Here is a 12,814-nt window from a genome sequence, read left to right as displayed (position 1 = left end):
AAACATCTTTTAGGGCCAGAATTTCCTCACTCTTCCTAGAGAAGAGGTAAGGAAGGTGACCGGGGGTGGCATGGAGGAGGGGTCGGTGTCTGGGGGTGGGGAGAGGCAGGTGCAGAGGACAGGAGAGGGTCATTTTCTGTAGATGACTTGGGAGACAACCAGCCCAGTTTAGGGGCCAGTTCAAATGGCCTGGAACTAACCAGTCAGAAACCTGAGGAAAGGGGTGGAATCTCAAGAAGGAAGTCACCTCCCGCTCACCTGTAACAGAAGCGCCAGTAGCAGCAATGGGTCTGGAGAGATCTGAGAGGGGATGGAGCCCGGGTGCAGGGCAACTGCCCTGAGGAGGCGTAAGAGCCGTCACAGAAGCCTCTTTTGGCTGCCTCGCCCACATGGAGATCGTCAAATTCCAGTGGATTCCAGCTCACTGTATTTGATGCTAGGTTAGTTTTTTTAATATTGTGAAGGAATTTATGAATATAAAACTTGAGAGGCAAGGATCTAATCACTGAGTATTTAGCCATGCAGATTACAGCTTTTATAATCTTCTAACCCATGGCCAAGTCCGTTTGGAGATAGTATCTATGGCAATGGGGAATTCCCATGACTAACTCAATCTGGCCTCCCCACAAGATATTAGCATTAATGCCTATGTTGATATGATACAGATATCGTTAATAAGTTTCCTGGTTTCAACACTCCAGCAAGAACAGGGGAAGTCCCAGGAATAGAGCAAAGTTCAGTTGCTTAACTTCCCACTTTTATATTGTTCTTCAAATATCCCTTCAGGCATCTATGCCTGGAGAACTCGGATTTTCTCCCAGGGCCCCTCAGAGGACCTTCCATAGGAAATGGAAGGATTGGGCCTCCTTCAGGAGGCCAGAGATCTGCAGACCAGAACCAAGAGTCTATTGAGCCAAAATTGGTGGGTTCGGTTCTGAGAATAGCACTAATGTTTTAATGTATATTTCCTACAAGCAAGGACATTCTCTGACATACAAACAATATTAAACCAGGACATTAACTCATATATATTACTATCATCTAATCCCCACACCCATTCCGGTTTTGCTAATTCCAATAATGTCTAGGACTCTACGTTGCATTTAGTTGTCATGTCTCCTCAGTCCTTTCTAACCTGGAACATTTCCTCCATCTGTCCTTGACTTTCAAGGCTGTGGCAACTTTGGAGGTTATATGAGTTATTTTGTAAGATGTTCCTCCATTTGAGTTTGCTGCATGTTTTCTTGTGATGAGATTCAAATCATACAGTTTTGGCAGGAGCTCCACAGAAGTGATGCTATACTCTCATCGCGTCCTATTTGATGTAGGTGATTATAGGGTGCCTAATGTCACCTGATGTGAACCCGGATCACTTGACTGAGCTGCTTTCTGCCAGACTTCCCCATTATAAAGTTGTTCTTTTCCTCTTTGTAGGTATAAGACTGTTTGAGACTAAGAAAATACACCAATCCTCATCAAACTTTCCCCCATTGGTCCTAACATTCTTTGATGTTTCTTGGATGATTTAACTACTATGATGGTTGCCAAATGGTGATTCTCTAGTTTCATCATTATTTCTATGTATATTACTTTGCATTCTACTCTAAGGAAAAGCTTTCTCTTCTCTACAGGTAAGTTTTCACTTATATGTATTTTTAATGACATACAATACAATATTAAATCAGGACATTAACTCATATATGCTCTATCATCTCATCCCCACACCCATTCTGGTTTTGCTAATTGTCCCAATAACATCTAGGACTCCACGTTGCATTCAGTTGTCATGTCTCCTCAGTCCTCTTTAACCTGGAACATTTCCTCCATCTGTCCTTGACTTTCAAGGTCATGGCACCTTTGAGGTTTATATGAATTCAGATTCAATAGAAATCCAGATTCATGGATTCTATTGATTCAATGGGTTAGAACACCCATTACTAAGATTATTCATTTTCATGTCTAAATGATACCAGATTTGATCACTGGGAGCCCCTTTAAGCTAGTTCCTGAGTGTTTCTGACATGTCTCCATCATTCTTTGAGCACTTCCTGACTTTTCTTTTTTTTTTTATTTTTTAAAATTTTTAATTTATTTTTTAAAAAATTTAGATAATTTCTTTCTATTTTTAGTAGAGACAGGGTCTTGCTCTTGCTCGGGCTGGTCTCGAACTCCTGACATTGAGTGATCCACCCGCCTCGGCCTCCCAGAGTGCTAGGATTACAGGTGTGAGCCACCTCACCCGGCCATTTCCTGACTTTTCATATGACAAAACATTCTAGGCTGTTCTTGTACTTTCCCTGCCACACCCATGGAATCAGCCATTTCTCCAGAGAGCCCTGGCTCCTTTTAGTAGAGAATGGTATGTAGAAACTAAGATCTGAGCACTAAGTCTGCTTATTGCTGCTGGGGTTTCCCTGCTTCCAAGTCCTCTCAGTGGCAAGGATGGACACACACACACACACTCTTAATGTATTGTGACAGAAAGCAGATCAGTGGTTGCCTGGGGTTAGGGGTAGGACAGAGAAATTGCAAATACAAGAGCTCCAAGGAAACTTTTGGGGTGATAGAGATATTCATATATCAAGACTTATCAAAATGTACATTTTAAATATATGCAGTTCATTGTATGTAAATTATATGTCAATGAAGCTGTTAAAATTTTTGACATCCCTGGATTTATCACCACACAAAGAATATAATACTCTATCACTGTCTAACACTGTGGCTTCTGAAGTATTGTTTGAAGAAAAATAATAAGAAGAATTTTAAAATCAAGAAATTCTTCTTAGGTTCAATAAATACAAAGCAGGAATGATTTTTAAAACTCTCTCAACATTTTTATTAAATTAAGATATAAAGTTTAGGTTTTGGGTTTTTTTTTTCAATTTTTTTTATGAAGTATGTTTAGTCCAGGAGCAGTGGCTAACGCCTGTAACCCTGGATCACTTGACAACAGGAGTTCAAGACCAACCTGGGCAACATAGCAAAACCTCATCTCTACCCCCCTGCCCCAAAATTAAAAATTAGCTGGGTATTATGGCATGCACCTTTAGTCCCAGCTCCTCTGGACTCTGAGGTGGGAGGACCGCTTAAGCCTGAGAATGCAAGGCTGCAGTGAGCTACGTTCGCACTACTGCACTCCAGCCTGGGTGACAGAGTGAGATCCTTTAAAAAAATGTTGAATAAAAGGGAGTGTGGTCTGAAAACAAATGCTTACTCTAAATATAAGGAAATTCTCCAAAACAATGATAATGAGTAAAATCAATAATAAGTAGAGTCATTTGCATGCATGAAAAACATTTACCAATTTCTTTTGTAAATTTTGTGACAAAAAGTTTTTAAGGCCAGGTGCAGTGGCTTACCCCTGTAATCTTAGCACATTGGGAGACTGAGGCAGGAGGATCACTTGAGCCCAGGAGCAAAATGAAATGAAATAGAAAGCAAAAGCGGAAAAAAAAGGATGAATGAGACAAAAAGTTTGTTCTTTGAAGAGATAAATAAAATTGATACACCTCCAGCTAGAATAAACAGAAATAGAAGAGAAATAACCCAAATAAGCTCAATCAGAAATGTAAAAGGAAATATTACAACTGATGCCACAGAAATACAAAATATCATCCATGGGTACTATGAAAATCTCTATGCACACAAACTAAAAAATGTAGAGGAAATGGATAAATTCCTAGAAACACACAACTCCCAAGACTCAATCAGGAAGAAATAGAAATCCTGAACAGACCAATAAGGAACAGTGAGATTAAAGCAGTGATTAAAAAAATCTCCTGATTAAAAAAAGCCCTGGACCAGTCAGATTCACAGCTGAATTCTACCAGACTTACAAAGAGGAACTGGTACCTATCCTACAGAAATTATTCCATAACACTGAGAAGGAGGGAATCCTCCCTAACTTATTCCATGAAGCCAACATCACCTTGATACCAAAGCCAGGAAAAGACCCAACAAAAAAAGAAAACTACATACCAATGTCCCTTGTGAACATAGGTGCAAAAATCCTCAAAAAAATACTAGCAAACTGAATTCAATAGCACATCAAAAAGATAATTCACCATGACCAAATGGGTTTCATGCCAGGAATGCAAGGATTGTTCAACATGTGCAAATCAATAATTGTGATTCACCACATAAACAGAAGCAAAAACAGAGACCATATGACTATCTCAATAGATGCAGGAAAGCATTTGATAAAATCCAGCATGACTTAATGGTAAAAACCTGCAAAAAACTAGGCATAGAAGGAACATACCTTAAAATTATAAAAGCCATGTATGGCAAACACATAGCCAACATAGTGGAAAAGTTGAAAGCATTTCCCCTAAGAACTGGAACAAGACAAGGGTGCCCAATGTCACCATTTCTATCCCACATAGTACTGGAAGTCCTAGCGAGAGCAATAAGGCAAGAGAAAGAAATAAAGGCTGTCCAAATCAGGAAAGAAGAGGTCAAACTATTGCTTTTCACTGATGAAATTATCTTGTATCTAGAAAATCCCAAAGATTCCACCAAAAGATTCCTAGAATTGTTAATTAAATTCACCAAAGTCTCATGTTACAAAAGCAATGCACACAAATCAGTAGCATTTCTATATGCTAATAACAGTCAAGCTGAGAGTCAAATCAAAGACTAAATACCATTCACAATAACTACAAAGAAAATAAAATACTTAAGAATATACTTAACCAAGGAGGTGGAAGATCTCTACAAAGAGAACTACAAAATATTGATGAAAGAAATCACCAATACACAAAAAATGGTAACACATCTCATGCTCATGGATTGGTAGAATCAACATTATTAAAATGTCCATACTACCCAAAGTGATTTACAGATTCAACACAATCCACATCAAAATACCAACATCATATTTCACAGATCTAGAAAAAATAACTCTACACTTCATCTGGAACCAAAAAAGAGCACGGATAACTAAAGCAATCTTAAGCAAAAAGAGCAAATCTGGATGCATCACATTATCAGATTTTAAATTATATTACAAGGCCGTAATAACCAAAACAGCAATGATACTGATATAACAGTAGAGACACAGACCAATGGAACAGAATAAAGAACCCAGATATGAAACCATCTACCTACAACCAACTGATCTTCAACAAAGCAGACAACAATATACACTGGGAAAGGAAGCCCTATTTAATAAATGGTGCTGGGAAAACAGGATAGCCACATGCAGAAGTATGAAACAAGACCCCTATATCTCACCATATACAAAAATTAATTCAAGATGGAAAACAGTATGGAGATTCCTCAAAGAAATAAATGTGTATTTACCATTCAACTCAGCAATCTCACTAGTAGGTATCTACCCAAAGGAAAGGAAGTCATTTTATTAAAAACACACCTACATTCGAATGTTTATTGCAGCACAATTCACAATTACAAAGATGTGGAATCAACCTAAGTGTCCATCAGTTCATGAGTGGTTTAAAAAGTGTGGTATATATACCATGGAGTACTACTCAGCTATAAAAAGGAATGAAATAATGTCATTTGCAGCAACTTGGATGAAACTGGAGAACATTATCCTAAGTGAAGTATCTCAGGAATGGCAAGACAAACACTACGTGTTGACATTAATAAATGGAAGCTAAATGATGGGCACACACTGGCACAAAGAGATGTAAAGGTAATAGGAAATCAAGAAGGTGGGAGAGGGGAGAAGGGATGGTGTAACAACCTACCTATGAACAAAAAAGTTTCTTTCGTAAACTTTTTTGACAAAAATTTTGACAAAAATTTTTTGACAAAAAAATTTTTAAGGCTGAGTGTGGAGGCTCATGCCTGTAATCCCAGCACTTTGGGAGGCCAAGGTGAGAGGATTGTTTGAGGCCAGGAGTTTGAGACCAGCCTGGGCAACATAGCGAGACCCATCTCTACAAAAAAATTTTAAAAATTAGCTGGGCATGGTGGTGTGCACCTGTAGTCCCAGCTACTTGGGAGGCTGAGGCAAGAGGATTGCTTGAGCCCAGGAGTTTGTGGCTGCAGTGAGCTATGGTGATGCCATTGCACTCTAACTCGGGGCAACAGAGAGAGACCCTGTCTACAAAAAGAAAACAAGCAAAAAAAGAAATCTCATATACCTTTTATTTTCTTTCTTTTCTTTCTTTTTTTTTTTTTTTTTTTTTTGTCTCAGAATATTATGGGGGTACAAACATTTTGGTTACATATAATGCCTTTGCCTCGCCCAACCAGAGCTATAACTTTTGGCCCAGTAATTCTACATCTAGTAATTTATCTTAAGAAAGAAATCAGAGACACACCAAAAGATACATGGTTAAGTATGTTGATTACATTGTTATTTATAATATAAAGAATTGTAATCAACCTAAATGTTTGGTAAATTATGGAATAATAATACAATAAAACTCAGAACAGGCTATAGTAGAATATTTAACGTCATAGAGAAATGTTCATTTTATTTATTTATTTATTTATTTTTTTTGAGACAGAGTCTCACTCTGTTGCCCAGGCTAGAGTGAGTGCCGTGGCGTCAGCCTAGCTCACAGCAACCTCAAACTCCTGAGCTCAAGCGATCCTCCTGTCTCAGCCTCCCGAGTAGCTGGGACTACAGGCATGCACCACCATGCCCAGCTAATTTTTTCTATATATATTTTTAGCTGTCCATATAATTTCTTTCTATTTTTTTAGTAGAGATGGGGTCTCGCTCTTGCTCAGGCTGGTCTCGAACTCCTGAGCTCAAACGATCCGCCCACCTCGGCCTCCCAGAGTGCTAGGATTACAGGCGTGAGCCACCGCGCCCGGCCTCATTTTATATATGTAAGTAAAAAAACAATGTGGATATAACCCTATTTCTCTAGAGGAGGAAATAAGCAAACATATGCATATGTTTGTGTATGTTTGTTTTAAATATGCGTGTAATTTTTATATATGTAAATATACCAAATGTTGATAGTTACGTCTGAATGGTAAAGTTGTGGATATTTTTTGGTGGTTTTCTATATTTTCCAACTTTTATCCAATTATATGTATGTATATATGTATCTGTATAAGCCTATAATACCTTATCTATAATTCAGAAATCCAAAAAAACTTTCAAAATGAAAGGTTTTCATAAAGTTAGTGCCAACTCATTTAGCAACAAAAACCTGGCCTGAACTGTCCTGAGCCTTTATATAGTCTATAATCATGAGTCTTTCTATAGCCTGTATCTGTCCCATGTGGTGTGGACATACTTATATCTCACTACAGAAAGGATGCTGCCCCACAATTCCTGAGGTTATGTAATATTCAGTATGTGTGATATTCTAATATTAACAATTTTTCTGAAGTCCAAACCACCTGTATTCTAGGGTTTCAGATAAAGGATTGGGGACAATATTTCATGATTAGGGAAAAAAGAGGAAGGCAGGGAGGAAGGAATGTAAGGAATGAGAGAAGGAAACTTTACTATCTGGATAACAAAAACGTCCTGGAATGGTGCAGAGAGGGCAAAACCATGTGTAATAGGAGGTTCAAATGTAAATCTTGCTGTTGTTTCTGTCAATGCTCTCCAGCCAAACACTGGCAGGAACACACGAGTTGGGTTTACTAATTGCTGAGGGAGAGCATACATGGAGTGTCTCAGTAAGGGGATGTTAGAAAGAATTTATTGTAAGATTTAGGCTTTTATTTGTGATTTGGGTGGTGTAAGAAAGTGGGGGTTCACTCTAGAGTTGTGCTATCAGAGAGTGGGGGTGACTCTATGACTGGGCATGTCAGTAGGTCTTATCTGTAGGGCAGGGAGACGAACCAAGACAAAGCTGCAATTGGGAAAGAAGTGGCAGTCATTCCTTTCAGCCACGAGCAGCAGGTGTTGGGCATTTGCGGTGAAGCACAGAGACCTTGCTTTTGTCTGTGCTTAGACATAATGACAAAGTGGCTTTGCTTCATCTCATTTTATCACGGCCTCAGAGTATTCTGAGGTTGGTGTTCTGTGCAGCAGTTCATGCCCAGCAGGAGAACAGCACCGCCCACCCGTGGGTGCCAGGCCAGCTTCTGAATGTCGGGGCTACCCCTTTTTTCCTTTCTCCTCTCTGTGTCAGCTGAGGTCCAGAGCTACGGGGAAAGAGTGTCAGAAGACCCTCATCTCATTCTAACAGGGAGTGACAGCACATCCGTGCAGAACTTAAATGTCAATTCAGTGACCCTGAGCCCATCACCCGCTGAAGGATACAGGAGAGGCTTGAAGATGGCTGGGCATAGACTGGAGACGGTAAAGTTGTGGATATTTTTTGGTGGTTTTCTATATTTTCCAACTTTTATCCAATTATATGTATGTAGATATGTATCTGTATAAGCCTATAATACCTTACCTGTAATTCAGAAATCCAAAAAAACTTTCAAAATGAAAGGTTTTCATAAAGTTAGTGCCAACTCATTTAGCAACAAAAACCTGGCCTGAACTGTCATGAGCCTTTATGTAGTCTATAATCATGAATCATTTCTTTAGAGGAGAAACCATCACAGTATTGTGACGCTCACTTTAGCCACAAACCATGAAAACATCCGAAGGTGAGAACCTCAGTGATAACCAAAGGTGAGAGGCTGGCTGGCTCCCTGGCTGCAGGGGAGAGACAGAAGGCCAGGCTAGGAATGCACCATGTGTGCACCCTACGTGACGGAAAGGGCCTCCAGCCAGGAGTGCCACCTTCAGGGCAAAGGAACCCAACAGGCACTGTGTACCGTGGGACAGACCTTTGGGAGCTGGGGCTGGAGGGGAGGGTGTCAAAAGTGGCCAGACACAGGGACACAGGGACACAGGAACCCAGCACAGAGACCTCCAGGAACCCACAGAGCTCTGCCTTCCAGAGAGCCAGAAGCGGGACAGCTGCCCTCCCAGAGGCCACCAAAGCCAGATTGCATCTGTACCCTTTCCTCTTTGCCTCACCTCGTCCAACTCCAGAAAAGCCAAAAGCAGAATTCTGAGAAGGAACAGGAGGAGGAAAGGACTTGGAAAGGTAAGGTAAGGAATCCACCTATATCCTTCCCTGCTTCCTCACTGGGGGTCTCAGGAGGGGGAAAGCGTTGAATCAGGTCAGAGACTGAGGCTTAAATAATTAAAGGAATTTGACTTTAATACCTCCAAGTAAGATTTTTTCTTTCTTTCTTTTTTTTTTTTTTTTTATATTTGAGTGGGACCGGGAAAGTTGCAGGATCTATCAAGGGAAGAGAAGAAAAAGAAGTTCAGACAAGGCAATGGTGTGAAAGAATAATGTTGCTTTCTGCTTGTGCCCAATACACATTGTTGGTCCATAAGCCATTACATGTACACAGTGACATGCTGGTGCATTTTTTTAAATTAAGAAATTTCATTTTTTATAGCAATTTTAAGTTTACAGAAAAAATTGACCCCAAAGCACTGAGAGTTCCCATATACTCCCACTCCCCAACTCCCCCCAGTTTCCCCTTTTATTGACATATTGCACGAATGTGATACTGGTGAGCCAATATTGATACATTATTATTGACTAAAAGCCATGGTTTACATTAGGACTCACTGTTCCTGTTGTACAATTCCATGAGTTTTGACAAATGCATTATGTCAGGTATCCACCATTACAGTATCATACAGAATAGCTTCCCTGCCCTAAAAATCCCCTGCGCTCCACGTGTTTATCTCTCTCCACCTCCCTGCTGCCCCTAGAAACCACTGATGTTTATACTTTCCCAAAGTTTTGCTTTTTCCAGAATGTCATATAGCTGGAATCATACAATATGTAGCCTTTTCAGATTGGCTTCTTTCACTTAGCAGTATGCATTTAAGGTTCCTCCATGTCTTTTCATGGCTTGATAGTTCATTTCTTTTTATCGCTGAGTGATATTTCATTGTATGATTGTATCACAGTTTGTTTATCCACTCATCTGTTGAAGGACACTTTCATTGCCTCCAATTTTCAGCAATTATAAATAAAGCTGCTGTAAACATTTCTGTGCAGGTTTTTATGTGGACATGTTTTCAAGAGCATCGGGCAAATACCATGGAAGAAAATTGCTGCAGGATATGGTAAGAGTGTGTTTGGTTTTATCAGAAACTTCCCAATTGCCTTCCAAAGTGACTGTACCATTTTGAACTCCCACCAGCAATGAACGAGAGTTCCTGTTGCTCCACATCCTCACCAGCATTTGGTGTTGCCAGTTTAGTCATTCTCATAGATGTGCAGTGATATCTCATTGTTGTTTTGCTGATAAATGTTTTAAACTGGCTGATTTGTTTGCTGAGTTTTGTGATATAAATACCCCACCATGGGAATGTGAATTGGCCATTATGGAAAACAGTGTGGAAGTTCCTCAAAAAATTAAAAGTAGAACTGCCATATGATTCAGCCATTTCACTTCTGGGTATATGTCCAAAGGAAATAAAATCAATATCTTGAAGAGATATGCACACTCCCACATTCATGGCAGCATCATTCACAATAGCCAAGGTATGGAAACAACTTAAGCGTCCACTGACAGAGGACTAGATAAAGGAAATGTGGAATATATACACAATGAGATATTGTTCAGCCTTTAAAAAGAGGGAAAGCCTGTCATCTGTGACTACAGGGGTGAACCTGGAAGACATCAAGCTAAGTACAATAAACCAGGCACAAAAAGACAAACACTGCCTGATTTCACTTATATGTGGAAACTTTAAAAAGTCAAACTCATAGGAACGGATAGTAGAACAGTTTTTACCAAGGTTTGGGGGATGGGGAAAATGAGGAGATGGTAGTCAAAGTGCACAAACTTTCAGTTATACGATGAATAAGTTCTGGAACCAGCATTCTGACAGCACCGAGACTATAGTTAATAATAATGTATACTTGAAATTTACTAAGAGAGCAGATCTTAAGTACTGTAGTCTCATCACAAAGCAAAAAAAAGTAACTATGGATAGTGATGGATGTGTTAATTTGCTTGATTGTGGTAATCATTTTACAATGTATACTTATATCAAATCATCACATTGTACACTTTAAATATATACAATTTTATTTGTCAGTTATACTTCAGTAAAACTGGAAAAAAATTTTTTTAAACTTACACAATGACCAATTTCAAGCATCCAAAGTGATGTCAGCAAGTGCAGAGTTGATGCTCACAGTTGGCTCTCACGGGCGGGTGCCAGCCGGCCTCCGGGCGCCGCTGCCTACGCGAGCGCTCAGTGCAGAGGGTGGGCTCTCCATAAGGCCTCTGTCATCTTCTTGTTGTCTTGGATTAAAGCATTTCTCTAGGGATTTTGGGACTGGTTGGTCACTACTTGATTAAGGGTTGGCGTCCAGGGGCTCAGAGTGGGGAAACCATGTCAGCAGCTTTCTCTATAGAGCCTAAGCTGAACAAGGTTAATTTTGGTCTGAATGACAAGGATGCTAAGGGAGGCAGGTGGGTAGCTGGCCATGACTTAGTTGTTAAGTTATTCCCATCCATGCACAGGTGCCACAACAGAGATCCCCAAGCTTTCTAATCTTGCCCCTCAGGCCTTCTCAAATGGTGTCTGCCCTCAAGACCAAGCCACCTATGCCTCCCCCATCTGCTGTTGGCTTCCTTTTAAAGAGCTCTTTGGGGGAACCGCCTCGTTCCCTTTTCTCCCTCACCTTTCCTTGTTCCTCTCACCCTGGGTAAAGAATTTGGTTGGTAATTATTCGACAGTACATCTGAGATACAGAAATACTGGTTTAGAAGGCACAAGAAGATCCCATCCCCCACCCAGCCTCTAACTCTGACCCCTGCCCAGCCTGCTCCCCCGTACCAATTCTGGGGCCAACTTCTTTTTTTTTTTTTTTTTGAGACAGAGTCTCACTTTGTTGCCCAGGCTAGAGTGAGTGCCGTGGCGTCAGCCTAGCTCACAGCAACCTCAAACTCCTGAGCTCAAGGGATCCTCCTGTCTCAGCCTCCCGAGTAGTTGGGACTACAGGCATGCACCACCATGCCTGGCTAATTTTTTCTATATATATTTTTAGCTGTCCATATAATTTCTTTCTGTTTTTAGTAGAGATGGGGTCTCGCTCTTGCTCAGGCTGGTCTTGAACTCCTGAGCTCAAACGATTCGCCCACCTCGGCCTCCCAGAGTGCTAGGATTACAGGCGTGAGCCACTGCGCCCGGCCTGGGGCCAACTTCTTGATCGCCATGGCCAATGGGGTTTCTATGGCTTCTAAGGGAACATGTGACACAGATGTTAGGCTTTCTGAAATAAGGAGACAATGTACACACACAGGATTACATGTAACTCATCGCCATCTTCCTAGAACACTCCTTCTTAGTCATCAATAATTGGAGTTTGTAGTGATCATTTGATGATTTAGTGTTCAGCAACTGTTCGATTAAAGCTAAACTTAGCCTTTGTACATGAGATCATGCTTTGAAGTGTGACCAAATGAAACCAGCCTCCACAAGAACAAAGCAGGTGCAGCTTTGGAGTCAAAGCAGGGGGTGGGGGCAGGACTCGCAGGCCCTGGGCAAGGTCCTGTCACCTGAATCCCCAATCCAGTGGCAGAGAGGGGAACGGTAGCACAATCAGCAGACAGGATTAGTAGGGTGATCATTCCAGGTAAGTGAGGTAATTTGTCTACAAGGAAGACAGCTCCCCTAGTCCTGCAGGCCCAGCCAGTGGCCGGCACTCAGCTAGCCTCTCCGGCCCGTCCTAAGCACCCTGCCCTGAGCCCAGCTCTGACCTGGGGCAGATTGTGCAGCACCCACGAGATGAATTTCCTCATCTGTTACCTGAGACCACGAGCCCTTCATGATGGACAGGTGGCCTGGCTCAGAGGGAACAGCCATGGGCTGGAAGCAACAGGG

Source organism: Eulemur rufifrons, chromosome 6 (assembly GCF_041146395.1).
Source record: "Eulemur rufifrons isolate Redbay chromosome 6, OSU_ERuf_1, whole genome shotgun sequence".
NCBI classification, from domain to species: domain Eukaryota; kingdom Metazoa; phylum Chordata; class Mammalia; order Primates; family Lemuridae; genus Eulemur; species Eulemur rufifrons.
Note: the sequence above shows the minus strand (reverse complement) of the source record.